Source organism: Equus asinus, chromosome X (genome assembly GCF_041296235.1).
Source record: "Equus asinus isolate D_3611 breed Donkey chromosome X, EquAss-T2T_v2, whole genome shotgun sequence".
Lineage (NCBI taxonomy): Eukaryota > Metazoa > Chordata > Mammalia > Perissodactyla > Equidae > Equus > Equus asinus.
Window position 1 is genome coordinate 32,022,396 of NC_091820.1, and position 21,986 is coordinate 32,044,381.

Genomic DNA, 21,986 nt, shown 5'->3' on the forward strand with positions numbered 1-21,986 from the left:
ATGGCTGAGTAGTATCCCACTGTATATATATACCAGATCTTCCTTATCCATTCATCTATAGAAGGGCACTTGGGTGGCTTCCACATCTCAGCTGTTGAGAATCATGCTGCAATGAACATAGGGGTGCATAAGTCTCTTTGAATCATTGATTTCAAGTTCTTTGGAGAAATACTCAGTAGTGGGATAGCTGGATTGTATGGTATTTCTATTTTTAGTGTTTTGGGAAATCTCCATACTGTTTTCCATGGTGGCTGCACAGTTTGCATTCCCATAAGCAGTCTATGAGTGTTCCTTTTTCCCCACATCATTTCCAAAATTTGTTGCTTTTTGTCTTGGTAATTATAGCCACTCTGACCAGTGCAAGGTGATATCTCATTGTAGTTTTGATTTGCATTTCGCTAATACTTAGTGATGTTGAGCATCATTTCATGTATCTGTGGGCCATCTGTATATCTTTGGAAAAATGTGTGTTCATATCCTCTGCCCATTTTTTAATCAGGTTGTTTGGGGTTTTTTGTTGTTGAGTTGTATAAGTTCTTTATATATTTTAGAGATGAACATTTTGTCTGATAAATGATTTGCAAATATTTTCTCCCAGTTGGTGGGTTGTCTTTCTGTTTGTTCATGGTTTCCTTTGCTTTGCAGAAGCTATTTAGTCTGATGTGGTCCCATTTTTTAACTTTTTCTTTTGTTTCCCTTGCTCAAGTAGACATGGCATTCGAAAAGATGTTGCTAAGACCAAGGGCAAAGGGTGTCCCGCCTATATTTTCTTCTAGGAATTTTATGGCTTTAGGTCTTGCATTCAAATCTTTAATCTATTTAGAGTTAATTTTTGTGTATGGTGCAAGAAAATGGTGTAGTTTCATTCTTTTGCATGTGGCTGTCTAGTTTTCCCAACACCATTTATGGAAGAGACATTCCTTTCTCTATTGTATGCTCTTGTCTCCTTTGTCAAAAATTCACTGTCTGTAGATGTGTGGTGTCATTTCTGGGCTTTCATTTATGATGCCAGTACTATGCTGTTTTGATTACTATAGGTTTGTAGTATGTTTTGAAGTCAGGGATTGTGATGCCTCCAACTTTGTTCTTTTTTCTCAGGATTGCTTTGGCTATTCGGTGTCTTTTGTTGTTCCACATAAATTTTTGGATTCTTTGTTCTATTTCTGTGAAGAATGTCAGTGGGCTTATGATTGGGATTGCATTGAATTTATAGACTGCTTTACATAGTATGGGCATTTTAACTATGTTACTTCTTCCATTCCTTGAGCAAGGAATGTCTTTCAATTTCTTTGTGTCTTTGATTTCTTTCAACAATGTTTCCTACTTTTCAGTGTACAGGTCTTTCACCTCCTTGGTTAAGTTTATTCCTAGGTATTTTATTTTTTTTGTTGCAAGAATAAATTTAACTAAGGAAGTGAAAAATCTATATAACAAAAACTGCAAGGCTTTGTAGAAGGAAATCAAAGCAGACACAAATGGAAATGCATTCCTTGTTCATGGATTAGAATTAATATTGATAAAATGCCCATACTACCCAAAACCCACATATAGATTCAACACAATCCCTATTTAAAGCCAATGGCATTCGCCACAAAAATAGAAAATACATTCCTAAAATTTGTACCGAACCACAAAAAGCTCTGATTAGATAAAGCAATCCTAAAAAAGTATAAAAAGCCAGAGATATAACACTTCCTGAATTCAAATTATAACAAAGCTATTGTAATTAAAACAGTATAGTATCGCCATAAAAACAGACACATACACCAATAGAACATAATAGAGATCCCTGAATTAAACCCTGAAATATACACCCAACTAATATTCAGCAAGTGAGCCAAGAATACCCACTGGGAATAGGATAGTCTCTTCAACAAATGTTGGCAAAGGTGGATAAAATTTTAGTCAAATGAAATTTGACCCTAAACTTATACTACTCACAAAAATTAACTGGAAATGAAACAAAGACTTAAATATAAGACTGCATACCATAAAACTCCTAGAAACACATGAAAGGAAGAGCTCCTTGACATTGGTCTCAGCAATGATTTTTTGGTATGACGCCAAAAGCACAAATACCAAATGCAGAAATCAATAAGAGGGACTATATCAAACTTAAAATCTTCTGCAAGGCAAAAGAAAGAATCAACAAAATGGAAAGGCAACCTACTGAATGGGAGAAAGGATTTGTGAACCAAATATTCAATAAGAGTTAATATTAAAAACATTAAACAAAATACTTAAAATATATAGAAGGGGTGATGTCACTAAGATGGAACACAGGTCATTTCCTAGTTTGCTTCCCCTCAAAGGAAGAACAACAGAGAACTATTCCTGGACAAGAAACCACTTAGAAAATTCTAAAATATGTGGGTAAGGCTGAAGCATCCCCTGCATCACAAAGACTGAGACAAACTTCATTAGAATAGTAAAAGGAGTGGCTATACACAGTGCATTTGCCCCTCTACCAGTTTGGCACAGCATTGCACCAATAAGTCTCCCTCAAGCCTACATTTCCTCCACTAGGACAAGAGTGCCTATGGTGGACCTCCAGCTTTCCCAGCCTTGTGAGTTGCTTCTTGGGTGTCCCTGTCCCCAAGAAGCTAATTATTTTCTTGCTTCACAGGGATTACAGGGGAATCTCTGGAGCTTTATCATTGGGAATCAGATTGTAATGGAGAAAGGAGAAAGGGCTTGCAGCAATCAGCACTCAAATCGTGGCTGACCAAGTTCCTACATAGAGAGCCCAAGCAGTAAACCCAACTAGCAGCTTTGCTCATCTGCAGAGCCAAAACAGCACAGTGTGACCAGGGAACACAGTGGGCCACAGATCTGCCTGACCTGGGAACTCAAGAAAGAGCCTTGTCATACCTGGAGCCTGGTCCTTCCTCTTACCCAGGCAGGAGATCTAAGTCATAGCCCCCTCCACTGCTGAGTGTAGTTCCTAGCCCTGCACAATGAGAAAGACCACCAGAACATCTGAGAAGCTATTTGGAGCAGGCTTTCCTGCTCCATACCAGCAGGGAAAATCACTCAAAGCACCATCCTCAGCTGAGTATAGCTACCAGCCGTGCATAACAAGAAACCCTGGCCAAAACACCTGAAAAGGTGCACAGCCTAGCAACCAGGGAGCAGAGAGTCCAGCAAGCAGAGCTGATGATCAGCAGAGTAAAGCCAGAGGCCTCATTTGTCCAGGGAACTTGGGACACAGGTCAGCCTGAGTCAAGACTACAAACAAATAACCTTACCAGCTTTGGAGCCTGTTCTCCTGCTCCACCTAGGCAGGGGAGCTAATTCATAGCCTCACCTGAACAGAAAGCCTGGCCAGAACACCTGGAAAGCTGCTTGGAACTGGCTGTCCAACTCTACCTGGTCAAAGGAGGTAATTAATAGCACCACCCACTACTGAATGTACCTCACAGCCCTGCCTGACAAAAAAGCCTGTGGGAATACATGTAAAACTGATTGGAACTAGTTCTCCTGCTCCACTTGGGCAGGGGAACTACATCATAGCCCTGTCCTCTGCTGAGCATATATCTAAGCCTTGTCCAAACAGGAAGTCTGGCCTGAAAAACTTGGGTGCTATATAGCCTTGCAACACTCAAGTAGAGAGTCTAACTAGCAGCACTGCCTATCAGCAAAGCAAAGTAGGTGGCCATGTTTGGCCAGAGAACTTGGGATGTGGTTCTACTTGAGCAAGCCCCTCAAAAAGGAGCCTGGTGGCCTTGGAAGTGGTTCTGACACCATGCCCAGCAAGGGAGATAATTCATACCCTTGCCCAGTGCTAAGGATAGCTTCTGGCCATGCCCCAACCAGAAACCTGACCTGAGTACCTGGGAAAAAGCTTGGCCCAGCAACAATCAAGCAGGGAGACCAGACAGCGTCTCTACTCCCCTGCAGAGACAAGCCAGCAACCCTTTCTGGCCAGAGAGTTCGGTGCACAGGTCTGTTTGATTAGCTTCCTGGAAAACAAGAGTCTTATCAGCCTTGGAGCCTGCTCTGTGTCCCCACCCCCAGACAGGGAAGGTAATTCATAGTTCTGACCACTGCTGAATACAGTCTCCAACCCTGCTAACAAGGAAACCTAATTAGAGCTCCCATAAATCTTGAGACCCCACTCTTCTTCCCTGATTACAGTAGTACTTGAGTAGAGAACCCAGCCAGCAGCTCTGCATCTTCAGGGCTAAGACAAAAGCCTCATCTGTCCAGGGAGATCAGGACACAGGTCTGTCTGATTTAATTCCCAAACAAAGAACTATGCCAGCCCTGGGGCCTGTTATGCAGCCCCAAGAAAGCAGGAAAGCTAACTTATATCACTGCCCAACAATGAATACAGCCTCCAGCCCAACACAACCAGGAAATATAACCAAAGCTTCTGGGAATCTGTGTAGCCAATCTTGCAACTCCGATTACAGTGAAGCATGGGTGGAGAACCCAGTTTGTGGCCCTACATATCTGCAGAACCAAGATGGTGGCTCATTAGGCCAGGGAACATGGTACACAGTTATATGTAATTTGATCTCCACACAAAAGCCTTGCCAGCCTTGAGGCCTTCAGAAGCCCTGCCTGGGCAGAGAAACTAATTCATAGCCCCACCCACTACTAAACAGCCTTCAGCCCACCTAACAAGGGACCTAACTGGAGCACATAGGAAGCTCCCTAGCCTATCCTACAGCCCTGCTTACAGTGGCACTTGAACAGAAAACAGAGCCCATGGATTTTACAGTCCACAGTGTGAAATTACTGGCTCCATCTGCCTATAAAATTCAGTGCACAGTCTAGCCTATTTTGGGTCTACAATCAACAAGCATTGCAGACCTTGGGGCCATTCTGCTGCCCTGCCAAGGCAGGGAAGCTAATTCATAGCCCTGCCTATTGCTGAGTACAGTACCCAGTCCCAACCATCTAGGATGACTGACCAGAGGAGCCGGGAAACTGCAGAACCCATCCTATAGCCTCACTTGGGCAAGAAACAAAGGCAACAGTCCTATCCAAGAGTTCACAGTCAGTAGCACCACCCCCCTAACCTCAGAGTGAAAGAATTTTGAAAGCAGTAAGAGAAAAGAGACAAGTTACATACAAGAGAACCCTCATAAACTATGGGCAAATTTTTCATCAGAAACTTATCAGAACAGGAGAGAATGGGATGATATATTCAAAATAGTGAAAGAAAAAACTGTCAACCAAGGAGTCTATACCAGGGAAAGCTGTTCTTCAGAAATGAAAGAGAGATAAGAACTTTACCAGAGAAACAAAAGCTGAAGGAGTTCATCACCAGTAGACTTGCCTTACAAGAAATGCTAAAGTGATTTCTTTGAGAGGGAGGAAATGATGCTAATTAACATCATAAAAATATAATAAGGTAATGAAAATCTACCTGGTAAAGGTAAATATATACTTAAAGTTAGATTATGTAATGTGGTACTGGTAGTGCCTAATTCAATTACAACTCTAGTTTAAAGTTAAAAACAAACACATTAAATATAACCATAGCTACAATAATCTGTTATTAGAGACAGTATAAAATATATGTAAAATGTAAAATCAATAACCTAAAATGTGAAAGGGAGAAAAAATGAAAATGTAAACCTTAGAAATATTAAGTTGTTTTATGTCCCAAATAGTGTTTTATAATTTTAAGATAGTTTATGTAAGCTTCATAATAATCACAAGGGGAAAAACCTGTAGTAATTACACAAATGTCCTTGATAAGTCAAACCATTCTGATACCAAAATACATCAAAATGCAAAAAAGACAGCAAGATAAGAAACAAGAAACAATAGATCTATAAAACAGTCAGAAAACAACAAAATGGCAAAAGTCCTTATCTATCAATAATTACTTTAAATATAAATGGATTAAACTCTACATTTAAAAGACAGAATGGCTAAAAATGCAAAATCCAGCAACATGCTGCCTACACTGACTCACTTTAGCTTTAAAGACAAACATAGACTGAGAGTGAAGGGATGGAAAAAGACATTTCAAGCAAATGGCAACCAAAAAAAAAAAAAAAGAAAGGTAGCTATAACAGACAAAACAGACTTTAAACTAAAAAGGGTAAAAAAGAGAAAAAGAAGGTCATTATTTCATGATAAAGGGATAAATCCATCAAGAAGACATAAAAATTTTAGATATTCATGTACCCAATATTGGAGCACATAAATATACAAAGCAAAACCTAACAGAACTAAATGGAGAAATAATAGTAATACAATAATAGTTGGGGAGTTTAATACCCTACTCTCAACAATGGATAGTTTGTCCAGATAGAGAATCAATAAGGAAACTGCAGATTTCAATAACTCTATAGACCAAATAGACCTAACAGACATATACAAAACATTCTATCAGAAACAGCAGAATATACATCCTTCACAATTGCACATTGCACACTTTCTACACTTTCTAGGATAGACCATATTATAGGATCCAAAACAAGTCTTAGCAAGTTGAAGAAGATTGAAACCATACCAAGTAACTTCTTGGACCACAATGGTATGAAACTAGAAATCAATAACAGGAGAAAAACTGGAAAATTCATAAATACATGGAAATTAAACAATCAATGGATCAAAAAATAATTTAAAGGGGAAATAAAAACATATCTGGAGACAAAGGTAAATGGAAATGCAACATACCAAAACAGGGGATTCAGCAAATGCAGTTGTAAGCGAAAAGTTTATAACAATATACACCAACATTAAGAAACAAGTGAGACTTCAAATAAACTATCTAACCCTATGCCTCAAGGATGCAAAAAAAGAAAAACAAATTAAGCCCAAGTTAGCAGAAGGAAAGAAATAATAAATATTAGAGCAGAAATAAATAAAATAGAGAACTAGAAAACGGTAGAAAAGATTAAATAAACTGATAATTGGATCGTTGAACAACATAAACAAAATTGACAACCTTTTGGATAGACTAACCGAGGAAAAACGAGAGGGCCCAAATCAACAAATGTATAAATGAACATTTATATACATATGGTGTATATAAATGGTGAACATCTATACAACAAAAGAAGAAAGGCATAGACAAAGTTTTAAAATTATTAGAAACATACAACCTACAAAGACCGAATCGGGAAGACAGAGAAAATCAGGAAGACAGTCACTGGTAAGGAGAATTAATTGGTAATCAAAAATATTCCAATGAAGAGATGTCCAGGATCAGACAGCTTCACAAGGTAATTGTACCAAACATTTTTTTAATTTTTAATCTTTTTTATTTATTTATTTTTTTAAGAATGGCACCTGGGCTAACAACTGTTGCCAATCTTTTTTTTCTGCTTTATCCCCCCAAACCCCCACTGTACACAGTGGTATATCCTAGTTGCAGGTCCTCCTAGTTGTGGGATGTGGGACGCTGCCTCAACATGGCCTGACGAGCGGCGCCATGTCCACGCCCAGGATCCGAACCCGGGCCGCCACAGTGGAGCACACGAACTTAAACACTCGGCCACGGAGCCAGCCCCTGTACCAAAAATTTAAAAAAGAATTATTGCCAGTCCTTCTCAAAATGTGCCAGAACTGTGACACTCAAACTCATTATACAAAGACATCATCCTGATACCAAAGCCAGAAAATGACTCTACAAGAAAAGAAAGCCACAGGCCAATAACACTGATGAACAGAGATGCAAAATTCCTCAATAAAATATTAGCAAACTGAATTCAGTAGCACGTTAAAAGTATCATCCACCACATTCACTTAGAATTTATCCCTAGGATGCAAGGATGGGTCAACCTATGCAAATTAATAGATGTGATGCATCACATTAATAGACTAATACAAAAAAAATTATAGGATAATCTCAATAGATGCAAAAAAATGCACTTGAGAAAATGAAAAATTCATTCATGATAAAAGCTTTTAACAAATTAGGTATAGAAGGAATATACCTCAAAATAATAAAGGCCATGTATGACAAGCCCATAGCTTACCTCATACTCAATGGTGAAAAGTTGAAAGCTTTTCCTCTAAGATCAGGAACAAAACAAAGATGCCCACTCTCACCACTCCTATTCAACATAGAACTGTAAGTCCTAGCTAGAGCAATTAGGAAGGAAAAAGAAACAAAAAGCCTCAGAACTGAAACTGAAGAAGTAAAACTATCTCTATTTTCAGATGTCATGATTATATATTTGGAAAATCCTAGACTTTACCAAAAACCTGTTAGATGTAATGGACAAATTCAGTAAAGTTGCAGGCTAGAAAGTTAACGTCCAAAAATCAGTAGGATTTCCATACACTAATGACAAATTATCTGAAAAAAGAAGTAAACAATTCCATTTACAAGATTATCAAAAACAATAAAATATTTAAATATAAATTTAACCAAGGAGGTGAAAGATCTCCACACTGAAAACTGCAAGACATTGATGAAAGAAATTGAAGAAGACATAAATAAATGAGAAGGTGTCCCATGTTCATGGATTGGAAGAATTAATACTTTGAAAATGTCCATACTACCCGAAATAATCTATCAATTCAATGCATTCTCAATCAAGATTTCAATGGTATTTTTGGCAGATGTAGAGAAAACAATTCTGCAATTTATATGGAACCACAGAAAACCCTAATAGCCAAAGCAATCTTAAGAAAGAAAAACAAATTTCAAGGCATATTATAAAGCTATACTAATCCAAAGAGCATGATTCTGGCATAAAAACAGACACATAGACTAGTGGAACAGCATTGAGAGTCCAGAAATAAACCCATGCATGTATGGTCAGCTAATATTTGCCAGGGAAACCAAGAATACACAATGGAGAAAAGACAGTCCCTTCAAGAAAAAGTACTGAGAAAAGTGGATATTCACATGCAAAAGAATGAAACTAGATCCCTATCTTACACCACTCACAAAAATTAACTCAAAATGACTTAAAGAGTTAAATTTAAAATCTGAAATACTAAACCTCCTAGAAGAAAGCATAGGATAAAAGCTCCTTGACATGGTTTTTGGCAATGATTTTTTGGATATGACACCTAGAGCATAAGCAACAAAATAGGAAATAAACAAGTGGGCCTACATCAAACTAAAAAGCTTCTGCACAAGAAAAGAAACAATCAACACAATTAAAAAGCAATCTATGAAATGGGAGAAGGTATATATCTAATAAGAGTTTTATATCCAAAATATTTAAAGAACTTCTACAATCATTAGCAAAAAACCAAATCATCCAATTAAAAAATGGGCAAAAAAAGGGAACTTAGTAGATATGTTTTCCAAAGAAGATATACAGATGGCCAACAGGTACATGAAAATGTGCTCAACATGACTAATCATTAGGGAAATGCAAATCAAAACCACAATGAGGTATCACCTCATGCTTGTTAGAATGGCTATTACCTAAAAGATGAGACATCAAATGCTGGTGAAGATTTTGAAAAAAGGGAAGGCTTGCACGCTGTTAGTGGGATTGTAAATTGATACAGCCACTATGAAAAACAGTATTGAGATTCATCAAAAAATTAAAAATACAACTGCCATATGATCCAGAAATTCCACATTTGAGTGTACATCCTAAGGAAAAACAATACTGTCATTGAAGACATATCTTTAGATTCATGTTTATTGCAGCATTATTTACAATAAACAAGACATGGAAAGAACCTAAGTGTTCACTGACAGATGAATTGATAAAGAATTTGTGAGGATATATATACATATATATATACATACATATATATACGCATATATATATATCTATATCTATCTATCTATATATATATATAATTCAGCCACAAGGATAAAGGACTTTCTGCCATTTGGGACAACACGGTTGGAACTTGAGGGCATTATGCATAATGAGATAAATCAGATAAACAGAAATATTGAATGATATCACTTATATGTCAAATCTAATAAAGCCAAACCCATAGAAACTGAAAGCAGAATGGTGGTTACTAGGAGCTGGGAGGTGGGGGGAATTTGGAGATATTGTTAAAAGGTACAAACTTGCAACCGGAAGATAAATAAGTCCTGGAGATCTAATACACAGCATAGTGATTTTCGTCAACAATACTGTATTGTATACTAAAATATTGCTAAGAGTATAGATCTTAAATGTTCTACCATAAAAAATAAATGAAAATTATGTGACATGGTAGAAGTTAGCTAAAGCTATGGTGGTAATGATATTGCAATATATAAATGTATTAAATCAACACGTTATACACAGACTTACACAATGTTATATGCCAATTATATCTCGATAAAATAAACAAAAAATAAACTTGACAAAACATTTAAAAAGGTATTTCATGAAAGAAAATAAATAAGTGACCCACAATTTTGTCGGACTGGGTACGGTAAAAATGAGGTGACCTCAGAACTTTACAAAATGATGTTTTGACTGGATATTGAAAGGCTAAAGACAAGAAGTCTGGTACATGAGCAATGTACCTTAGTTGGTAAAATTATTTCTCACAAAATTCTGAAACTAACATATACACTAGGGCTGGACAAGTAAACATATTGTAGGAAATGAAAGCCAGGCTTCTCACTACCAGAGAAAGAAATTACAAATAAACAAGGGGAAGGTAGAACAAACTCTGGTGCTAGATTAAATCCCAAAACATTCCTACAAACTGAAGGCCTTTTATGACAGACAGGCAGACAGACAGTTAGACCAATGATGTAGACAAAGAGGTAGATAGATAGATGATTGATATATAGGCACATGCATACATATATACACATAGAGATAGATACAGAATAAATGTGGATATGTGTGTTTCCATGGGTTAGTATACATACGCATATTTCATAGATAGATAGATAGGTAGATAGATAGATAGATAGATAGATAGATAGATAGATAGACAGATACCTTAGCTCTGGAAGATAAGAAGGACTAAGCAGTGACTCCCCAGTAGAAATAAACATACCTTATGCAAGTGACCAGGTTAATATCAATAGTAATAAGATATAACAACATCATGTAATCTCTGATATTATACACTGAGATGGGCACATCACCTCTGTGGTATTATTCCCAATAATGTATAACCGCAATATAATCATATAAAATATCAGACAAATATAAATTGTGGAACACTCTATAAAATGCCTGACCTATACTCTTCAAAGTGTCAAGTAATATCTTATGAAGTATCACAAGCTGAAGGAGACTAAGGAGACATGAAAACTAAATGCAGTTTGGGATCCTGAATTCATTCCTGGAACAGAAAAAGTACATTAAGAAAAACAATAGGTGAAATCTGGGTATGGCATACAGTTTAATTGATACTATTGTATCATCAATTTATATCTTTTTATAATTGTAGCATGGTTATGTAAGATGTTCCATTATAGAAACTACTTAAAGATATATGGTAACTCTGTTCTATTTTTCCATCTCTTCTGGAGGGATTACAGAATTCAAAATAAATAACAAAAATTAAATCAATATAACACTAGCCCCTTAGCATAGTAATTAGCACATATATACGCATACCAATAAATAGGAGGGAAAGTGTTCTCAGCAAGAGGGTAGCCCAAAGCTCTTCCTGATAAAAGCACTGAAAAATAAGCAGGAATTTTCAAAATCAACTTTGTCAGAACTATGGAAAGCAATCAAAGGCTTATAGAAACCAAATAAAGGTCAAGACAGGAAAAAGGCAACTTCAAAATGCTAGGAAGTCTTTGTGGCATGTTTACCTGCCCTAGTCTCACACACTCCACAGTGTTATGACAGTTGTAAGAGGGAATCTCACATTCTCAGAATGAGACTCAGGTTTCTGGTGCCAAGGGGTGCAGAGCACACTTTATTCGAAAACTATTGTGTGTGTCTATTTTAACCTATATAAGGGCTACTGAAGAAATTATGTAAGACATTCATCTCTATTTCATTGCACTTGAAACTCAGGCCAAAAAAGTAGGGGGAATTTCTCAAAAATGCTTAAAGCTGAACAAACAACAGATGCTTGAGGTAAAAAATAATGGTCAAAACATATTCTAGACGCCAAAACCCCAGGAGCAGAAGATGGAAAGAGAGTCTTTAGGAAATTAGGACATTCAAAAGCATCTTCTTATATGGGGGAATTTAGAAGACTATGCACATGCCCAAAACAGGACATATGTTCAGAAAAGACCTTAGAAAACCATGAGCTTTCACGTTGGGCTATTTGTTAGGCTCAGTATAAACCTTGTTATGTGTTGAAATGTGGATGCCTGCAAAGAGCCAATCTGCAAAGGCTGGGAGGGGCATTTTTAAAATTTGCTTCTTTGTTTTTGTTTTTGGCTCTTGCTGTTCAAGGAAATCTGTGTCAAAACAGCTGAATACAAGTTAAAGAACAGAGACTTAAATGATTACACATGACAAGGAATATAGTATTTCTGAAAAATAGTTTGAGAAATCACTAAACAAGCAGAAAATTTTAGCTGTAAACAATCAAAACAACGCTGAACCCTAGGAAAGGAGAACAATCTGATTTCCAGAGACACCACATAAATTTTAATATTCAAATGTTTATTTATCAGCAGTGACAATGCATGCAAAGAAACAGGAAATTATAGCCCATTCAAGAAAAATGAAATAAATTGACAAAAACCATCTCTGGCTAGGTACATACATTGGATTTACCAGACAAAGACATCCTAACTTATTCTATGAAGCCAGCATTACCCTGACATCAAGGCAAAGACATCATAAGAAAAGAAAATTACAGACCAATCCCCCTTATAAACATACATGCAAAAATCCTCAAGAAAATACTAGCAAATCTAATCCAACAGAATATTGAAAAGATTGTATACTGTGACCAAGTTGGATTTGTCCAATGAATTCAAGGGTGGATCAACATATGAAAGTCAATTAATGTGATATACCATATTCATAGAATGAAGGGGGGAAGTATGATCATCTCAATTGATGAAAAAGGGAAGATGACAAAATCCCACAATGTTTTATATGAAAATACTCACAAAGCTAGGAATAGAAGGAAAATTCCTCAACATGATAAAGGATATTTATAAAAAATCCAGAGCTAGCAACATTCTTAATGGTGAAAGACTAAAACAAAGCTTTCCACCTATGATTGGGAAGAATACAAAGATGCCCACTTTGACTACTGCCATTCAACATTGCAATGGAAGTTCTAGCCAGAGCAATTAGACCAGAAAGTAAATAAATGTCCTCCAAGTTGAAAAGGAAGTAAAAGTATCTCTATTTGCAGATGACATGATCATCCTGAAGAATCCACAGGAAAGCTACTAGAGCTAATAAACAAATTCAGAACAGTTGTGGGATATAAGACCAACACACAAAAATCATTTGTGTCTTTATAAAACAGCAATGAACAATCCAAAAAGGAAAGTAGTAAAGCAATTCCATTTTCAGTAGTATCAAAGAGACCAAAATACCTGACTAAATTTAACTAAGGAGATAAAGGGCTTATACACTGAACACTACCAAGTATTGCTGAAAGACATTTAAAAAGACATAAATAAATTAAAAGGTACCACATGTTCATGGATAGGAAGAAGTAATATTGTTGAGGTTTCAATACTACCTAAAATAGTCGATTGATTCAACAGAATTCCAACAGTATTTCACAGAAATACAAAACCCTATTTCAAAATTTATGTGGAAATGTAAGGGACCTTGAATAGCCAAACCAAACTTGAAAAAGGACAAATTTAGAGAACTCAGACTTCCTCTTTTCAAAACTTACTACACAAGTAGAGTAATCAAAGCAATATGGCAATGGCATAAGAATACATTGTGCCTACAGTCAGCAATAATCTATTGTATACTTAAAAATTTATTAAAAGGGCAAATCTCATGATCAGTGTTCTTACTACAATAAAATAAAATAAAGAATGTGATAATGGCATAAGAATAGATATAAAAACAAATCCAGAAATAAACCCACATATCTGGCCAATTAACTTTTGACGATGGTGTCAAGTCCACTCAATAAGGAAAGAACAGTCTATTCAACAAATGGTGCTATGACATCTGGAGTTTGACATTCTGAACATGATGTAATGTACACAGAAATAAAAATATAATGAAGTACAGCTGAAATTTATATAATGTTATAAGCCAATGTTACCGCAATAAAAAAAGCAACAAGTGGTAAATTTGGACCCTACTTCACACCATATACACAAATTAACTCAAAATGAATTGTATCCAAATATAAGAGCTAGAAACATAAAAATCTTAGAATGAAACATAAGGATACAATTTCATGACCTAGGGTTTGGCAATAGATTCCTAGATATTATATCAAAAGCACAAGCAACAAAAGAAAAAATAAATAAATTGGACATTATCAAAATTGAAAACTTTGGAGCATCAAAGGGCATTATCAAGAAAGCAAAAAGGCAACCCACAGAAAAGGAGAAACTTTGGAAATCATATATCTGATATGTATTTCATATCCAGAATTCCTAAAATTCAACAACAAAAAGACAATCAATTAAAAAATTATCAAAGAACTTGAATAGATATTTCTCTAAGGAACATATACAAATGGCCAATGAATACACGAAAAAATGCCCAACATTATTAGTCACTAAAGAAATGTAAATCAAAACCATTATGTGATACCACTTTACATTTACTAAGGCAGCTATAACTTAAAAAATTAAAAATAGCAAGTGTTGGCAAGGATGTGGAGAAATTGGACCTCTTATACATCGCTGGAGGAAATTTAAAATGGTACAGCTGCTGTAGAAAAGAGTCTGGTAATTTCTCAAAAGCTAAACCGAATTACCACATGAACCAGCAATTTTACTCCTGTGTATATACTTAAAATACTTTAAAACAGGAATCCAAAAGATACTTGCACACCAATGTTCATTGCAGTACTATTTATAATAGCCAAAAGGTAGAAGCAACTCAAGTGTCCATCAACAAATGAATGGATAAACAAATTATAATATATATGTACAATGGAATATTATTTAGCCATACAGAAATGAAGTTCTGATATTAACTACAAATTGATGTACCTTGAAAACATAACAGTGAAATAAGCCAGATAGAAAAGGGGCAAATATTGTATGATTTCCCTTATATGAAATATCTAGAATAGGCAAATTCATAGAGACACAAAGTAAAGTAGAGGATGCCAGGGCCTGGAGCAGAGTATAATGGGAAGTTATTGTTTAATGGGTATGGCGTTTCTGTTTGGGGTGTTAAAAAAAGTTCTCAAAATGGATAGTGGTTATGGTTGCACAATATGTGAATGTAATTAATACTGCTAAATTATACACTTAAAATAGTTAAAGTTGTAAATGTTATATATGTTTTTACCACAATAAAAATACAATATACACAGTACAGTTTCTTTATAGTGGGATTAATTCCAAATAAATATTTCAAAAATTGTTGATTAGTTTAAAATGAAAAGTTTAAAAATCATTACATCAATATAATGCTAGCTCCCCTGAACCAGTGCACTGATTGTCTCGGATATCCACGTACAAATAAACACAGGGTAGTCCCTTTGTAGTAGTGAACACATAGCTTAACTTCTTCCATTCTGAAGGATGTAAATAATTTAATTCTATATTTCATACAAAAGATGCTCTCCCTTCCCTACTGGATGTAAATAAGGAAGGTTTTAGTCCCTATTACTTTGTACATCCATCTTATTCTCATGAAACTATGTTGTCTGCAGTTGAAAAGCAGGATGAAGCTGAAATCATGAAAGAATTGAGGCATAAAAAGATATTAGGTCTCCAGTGATATAATTGAATACTAGATCATTTCCTGAAAACTGCCATACAGCTGAAGTTTTCAGTTACATGGGCCAATATATTCCCTTTGTTGTTTATGCAATTATATTAGGGCTTTGTAGCTTTAAACCAGAAGCATCATAAGTGATTCACAATTTGATAATTGGTTCAAGGTGTTGTGGTTTATACGTACTAAAATGTAAAATATACTAGAAGAAACTAAACTAGAAAACCACTATACTTTTTTTTGAAATTATAACAACAAAGAATATAAAAGCCTACTGAGACTGTGAAACACCCAAGTTGTTCCAAGGCTGCCAAATTCACATCCATATTAAGTGGGTTTCCAAAGCGATTTAACTGCTGAAGAGAGGAATTATCTATAATCCCCATGCCATAAAATATGAAGAACAATGTACAATTGATATAATTCTACCAAGCAGAAGCAAAGGCAGCCAAAATGACTGAGCAAGGACAGTCCCTACACAGCTAGCACTAGATTGTTCCCTAATTCTGTCAAGCAGCATACGTTTTGTGATGTAGTGTTTCCTATTCTTCCTTTTTCAAAATGGATGATTTTATAATGATTTTCATGTTCTCTCTCCATATTAGTATATTCAGTGTTTTAACACAAATAAATTAACATTTAATTATTGAACACTTGACCATTAAATGATACATATAGACCTGATGACAAGGTCTACAAATTGTCCAGAGACATTTGGAGTTGGATTCAATAATTTTCTTTAAAGCGTTTCCCATTGGGGAACTAGTATATTTTATTTATATAAGCATAGTTTAGAAAATATATTTATGTGAAGGGAGGAGAATGTGAATACTGGTTAGCCAAAGAAATACACTATAGTAGACATTTTTGGTTGACTTCCTACTATTGATACAACACTTCCCCTATTGTATATCTGCATTGTGGCATGAATGGAATTGACCCAATTTCAACTCCAAGAGTGAGCACTGAGTATTTTAAGCCATTAATCATAATATAGTCCTTCTTGCCACAATGACTGACATAGGGATGAGGAACCTGCCTAGGACTAAATTATTTAGTATAATGCCATTCTTAAGGACAAAATAATTGGATCAAGTGTGGGGACCAAGTTTGTCCAGACAAAATGAAGCCCATGACTTCTGTTTGGTGGTTGGGGAACAGAGGTCATATAAGATGTAAATTAATAAGATTGTGGTTAGTGGTGGCACTCACCTCACAACCACCAGGACAAACCAGAACAAGGATAAAGCTAACATCTTAGAAGATATAAAAAAAGACATAATCCCACATTCCATCACTAAGTTTCATTAAATCAAGTCGCAATTGAAGTGGATCCTGCCTCTGAACTTTTTATCATATAAGCCAATAGATTTCTTTTATTGTTGAAGCATATTTTCCATATTAGAATAAAAGGCTAAGCTTCTATAACAAGGAATGGAATACTAATGTGGCTTAAAACTAACGCTCATTAGAATGGCTACTATTTAAAAAACCAAAAGAACAAGTGTTGACGAGGATGTAGAGAAATTGGAAAATTTGTGCACTGTTGGTGGGGATGTAAAATGTTTCAGCCACTATGGAAAGTAGCATGGAAGTTCCTCAAAAAGTTAATATAATTCATCAATCCCACTGTTGGAAATATAACCAAAAGAATTGAAAGCAGGATCTCGAAGAGGTATTCACACAACTCTGTTCATTGAAGCATTATTCACAATAGCCAAAAAATGGAAACAACCCAAATGTACATCAATGGATGAATAAATAAAATATGGTATATGCATACAATATAATATTATTCAGCCTTATAGGAAAAAGAAATCCTGTTACGTATTACAACATGGATGAACCTTGAGGACATTATGCTAAGTGAAATGAGGTAGTCACAAAAAGACAAATGCTGTATGAGTCTACTTATGTGAGGTGTCTAAAGTAGTCAAACTTATAGAAATAGAAAGTAGAATTTTGTTTGCCAGAGGCTGGGGAAGGGAGAAATGGGGAGTTGTTCTTCAAAGGGTATAAAGTTACAGTTTTGCGAGATGAATGTTCTGTAGATTTGTTATGCAACAATATGAATATAATTTTCTGAACACACTTAAAAATGGTTAAGATGACAAATTTTGTTATTTCATCTTTACCACAATTAAAAACAAAAATATTACTTAACAAAGCTATGAGAGTTCTCAGAGTTAATACCCAGTACAGTGGTAGAGTATGCACCTCTCCCAAACATACAGGACCACTGATTTCTTTTCTCAAGAAGCAGATCTCTAGACTAGAGTTCCTTGAGAATTGCTGTTCTAAGCCATCAATGTCAAAATATGCATTCTGGTTTAGAGAACTATAAATGCTGTGGAAGAGGGGAAAAAAGCTATTTTTTTTTTTTTTTACATAATACTCTTAGGAGAGTGTTCCAGGTTGGCAGGTTAACAGAAAGTTTATTGGGAAATAAAGGTCTTTCCATTGTTCAGCTCCAAAATTTCTAACGGCTTTGTTTTAATCTGTAAGGTTAAATATTAGTCACCTACACATCAGGGTTTCAGCTGGCTCTAAGCAGGAAGAGAGGCATACCCACTTTCTTAAGAGCCCTACTCCAAAAATGGCATTCACCTCTTCTGCTTATATTCTGTTGGTGACAACCTGGTTAAATGTCTGGACCTACCGTGAAGATGGGATGGAAATGTAGTACCAAACTAGATTCTGATCATGGAAGGAGGAAAGAATGTGTTTTGGTGGTCAGCTGGTTATCTTCACTATTTTGGGATAGAATTTTCTCTTACTTAGAACAAAAGCATCCAGATACACATTATCAGAGTGCTCTTATTATTTCTTCTATTTTACTTTAAAATGTTTTCTTTAGTATATTAATGAACTGGTAGCAGCAAACCCTGATTCAAATGACTGAACAAAATACAATGTGGACTGTTTTCTGTGTTTGAATGAAGGAGTCTTGATAATTAGTTAAATCAAACTACTCATCAAACCACAAGGAGGAAGAAACAAACCTCCTGGCTTTGCCTGCCATCTCTTAATTTGTTATTTTTTATCGTTAAATAAACAAATAAACAATACATATATGAACTGTATAAAGAATACTAAGAAAGTAAATACATGGGCAACCACCACCCAGGGCAAACAGTCAATCTTTACCAGTACTTTAAAGGATTTTGTGTACCCATTTCCTGATTACATCCTCTTCACTACTCCCCTCAAGGAAATTACTATCCTGAATGTTTTGTAACTCATTTCCTTATAATTTTATTACTTGTGCATGTATTCATAAATAATATATAATTTGATTTTACCTATTTTCTAAAATTATATGAATATGTTCATACTGAATTTATTCCATGAATTTCATCTTTCATTGAACATTATGTTTCTGAATTTTATTCACATTGATGTGTAAAGGAGTTCACTTATTTCATTGGTCTATAGCAGTACTCTTGAATAGAACTTTCTGTAATGATTTAAGTATTCTATATGTGTGCTATCTAATGCAGTAGCCAGATGTGACTATTAACTACTTGAAATAAGGCTAGGGTGACTGAGAAACTAAAATTTTAATTACATTTAATTTTAATTAATTTAATTTTAAATTTGTATTTCCACATGTTGCTAGTAGTAATTGTATTAGAAACTATAACTGTATTGTATTATCTTATGAATACACAAAATAACTATCCATTTTACTCTTGATTTTTATGAATATACAAAATATCTATCCATTTTACTAGATGTATATATGGGTGATTTTAGTCATTTTTTTTCTATTGCAGTCACGCTCTTATAAACATTCTTGGACATATATTTGGGTATACATGTGTTCGAGATTACCTTGAATACAATCTGGGTTATAACATAGGCCTAAGTGTTTGTACAAATGTCCATACCAACCACAAGTGAATGAGAATTCCCATTGCTCCACCTCCTTAGAAACACGAGGAATTAGTTTGCCGACAAGATGGAAGGCTAGGAGGTCCTAAAGCTTGTCTCTTCCACAAAAACAATCATTAAACAATTAAATTCACTAATTTAAATTTTCATTGAATTATTATTTGCATGCAATGAAATTCACACAATAAACTTTGATGAATTTATGTAATTGTTTACAGTTGTGTAAATTATAATAGAATCTTTTATTTATCAAAAAATTCCTACTTCCTTACTGCACTGAGTCACTGCATCCCATCCCTCTGGCCCCAAGCATCCTCTGATCTGCCTTCAGTAATTATATTTATGCTTTTTCAGAACTGAATATATTTGGAATCATACAGTACAAAATCTTGTTTTACTTTTCATTTGGCATACTATTGTGAAATTCATACATGTTATTACATGTATTAATATTATATTTCATTTTTTTTCCTGAATGTTATTTCATAGTATGGCTATGCTATAATTTATCCCTTTACCACTTATGGGTATGTATACTGCTTCCAGATTTTGGTTACTTATATATCTGCATCTTTGTGTGTGCATATGATTTTATTTCTCTTGAGTAAATGCTTTGGAATGCAATTACTAGATTATATGGTAAACGTATGTTCACCTAAGATACGGCCGTACTATTTTGCAAAGTGGTGGTTGTTGTTAAATGCTGTCAAGTCAGATCCGACTCCTGGTGATCCTGTGAATAAGTGATGTCCATGATGGCTGTACCACTTTGCATTTGCTTCACTAATCTACAGTGTTCCCAGTTGATTCACATGTTCATCCATAGTTGGCATGTTAGTCTTTAACTGTTCTAGTGGGTGTGTACTTGTAGTTCATTATTGTTTTGATTTGCATTTCTCTCATGAGTATTGATGTTGAGCACATTTCCTGTGCACACTGGCCATTTGGAAGTATATATTCAAATATGTATTTTAATTTGGAGGTATATGTTAAAATAATTTGATCATTTTTATTGGGTTGTTTGTCTCCTTATTATTGAGTTGTAGTACTTCCGTATACATTCTGGATGTAGGCAATTTGTCAAATATATGTTTTCAAAAATGTTCTCCACTGCACTTGTCTTCTTGTTATTTTGAAAATATCTTCCATTGTGTTAAATAGTTTAATTCATAGAATTCCCTTTTATCATTTTTTCTATTGTAATATTTGCTTTTTTATCTTTAAAAGATCTTTGTGTAACAATATCACATATTTGTATCCTTCAAAATAAATGCTCCTTTATTGCCTATTAGCCTACATTGATTAAAACGAGGATTTATTGTCAGAGTGAGGACTTCATGCTACTTCTCTGTAAATCCAATTCTTTATAATAAAATGTATTTGTGGTGTGTCTACTTCATTTGCCTAGCAACAACAAAAAAATAAACCTCTGGTAAAACTCTGGACTACAGCAAAGCAGCAGCAGATAACCTATGGAGCTCAGAAACTGAGGGTGGCCAGTCCAGAGCAGCTTGGCACCAGGAGGGATCCCTTGGTAAAGATATTACCCCACAGGGAAAAAAAGAGCAGGGGAATCCCAGAAAGCCTCACTGCTATCGCTGTTTGCAGACTTTGCTTCCAAGGGCTTCCACCGTCTTTATCAATGCTGATGCCAGTTGACAGAGCTACCTGGAGTCTTCACCGCTGTATCACCTTCCAGGGGCTCAAGCTGTCACTGAGGTAAGACATGCCCCCAGGGGCTCCATTCACTGCTGTGCCCTGTTCTCTGGAATCAGGATGCCACAGCATATCACTATCTACAAGAAAAGAGCTACTCTGCAGCCAAACCCAGGTCCCATGGCATGGCTTTGACCCAGTGTCCCTGGGACAGCACTACTACTGCTCTGCACTGCACCCTCTGAGTCACAACATGTGGTTTTAATGGGCCATCACCAGCGATGTGTTGTTGCTATTCTGCAATTGACCTCTGGGGCCAGAGTTGGGATTTTGACTCACCATTCCCAGGCCATGCTGCTACTGCTACCTGCACCATAGGCCCAAGTCAGTGTTGCAACCTGTCATTTCAGAGCCCATGCTGCAGCTGCATTTCCCCATCCCCACAGCCTGAGTAATTATTACAAACCCCAGAGACCCAGAGCCCAGTTCTACAGGAAATTTGTACACATCCATACTTCATACACTGGTACTTTTGATGCAGTAAGTGCACCTGTGCCTCAGGACCCAAATGCTATTGTTAGCTCCATGTGTACTTGATCCCATGACCCTGGCTCCATTGCTACTGATGGTCAGTGTGCCAAAACTGTTGCCAAGAGGGACACCTCGAGCTACAATATCATCCCACAGCCAAAAAAGGAAAATATAAACACCAGAGCAGCTTTTACTTCC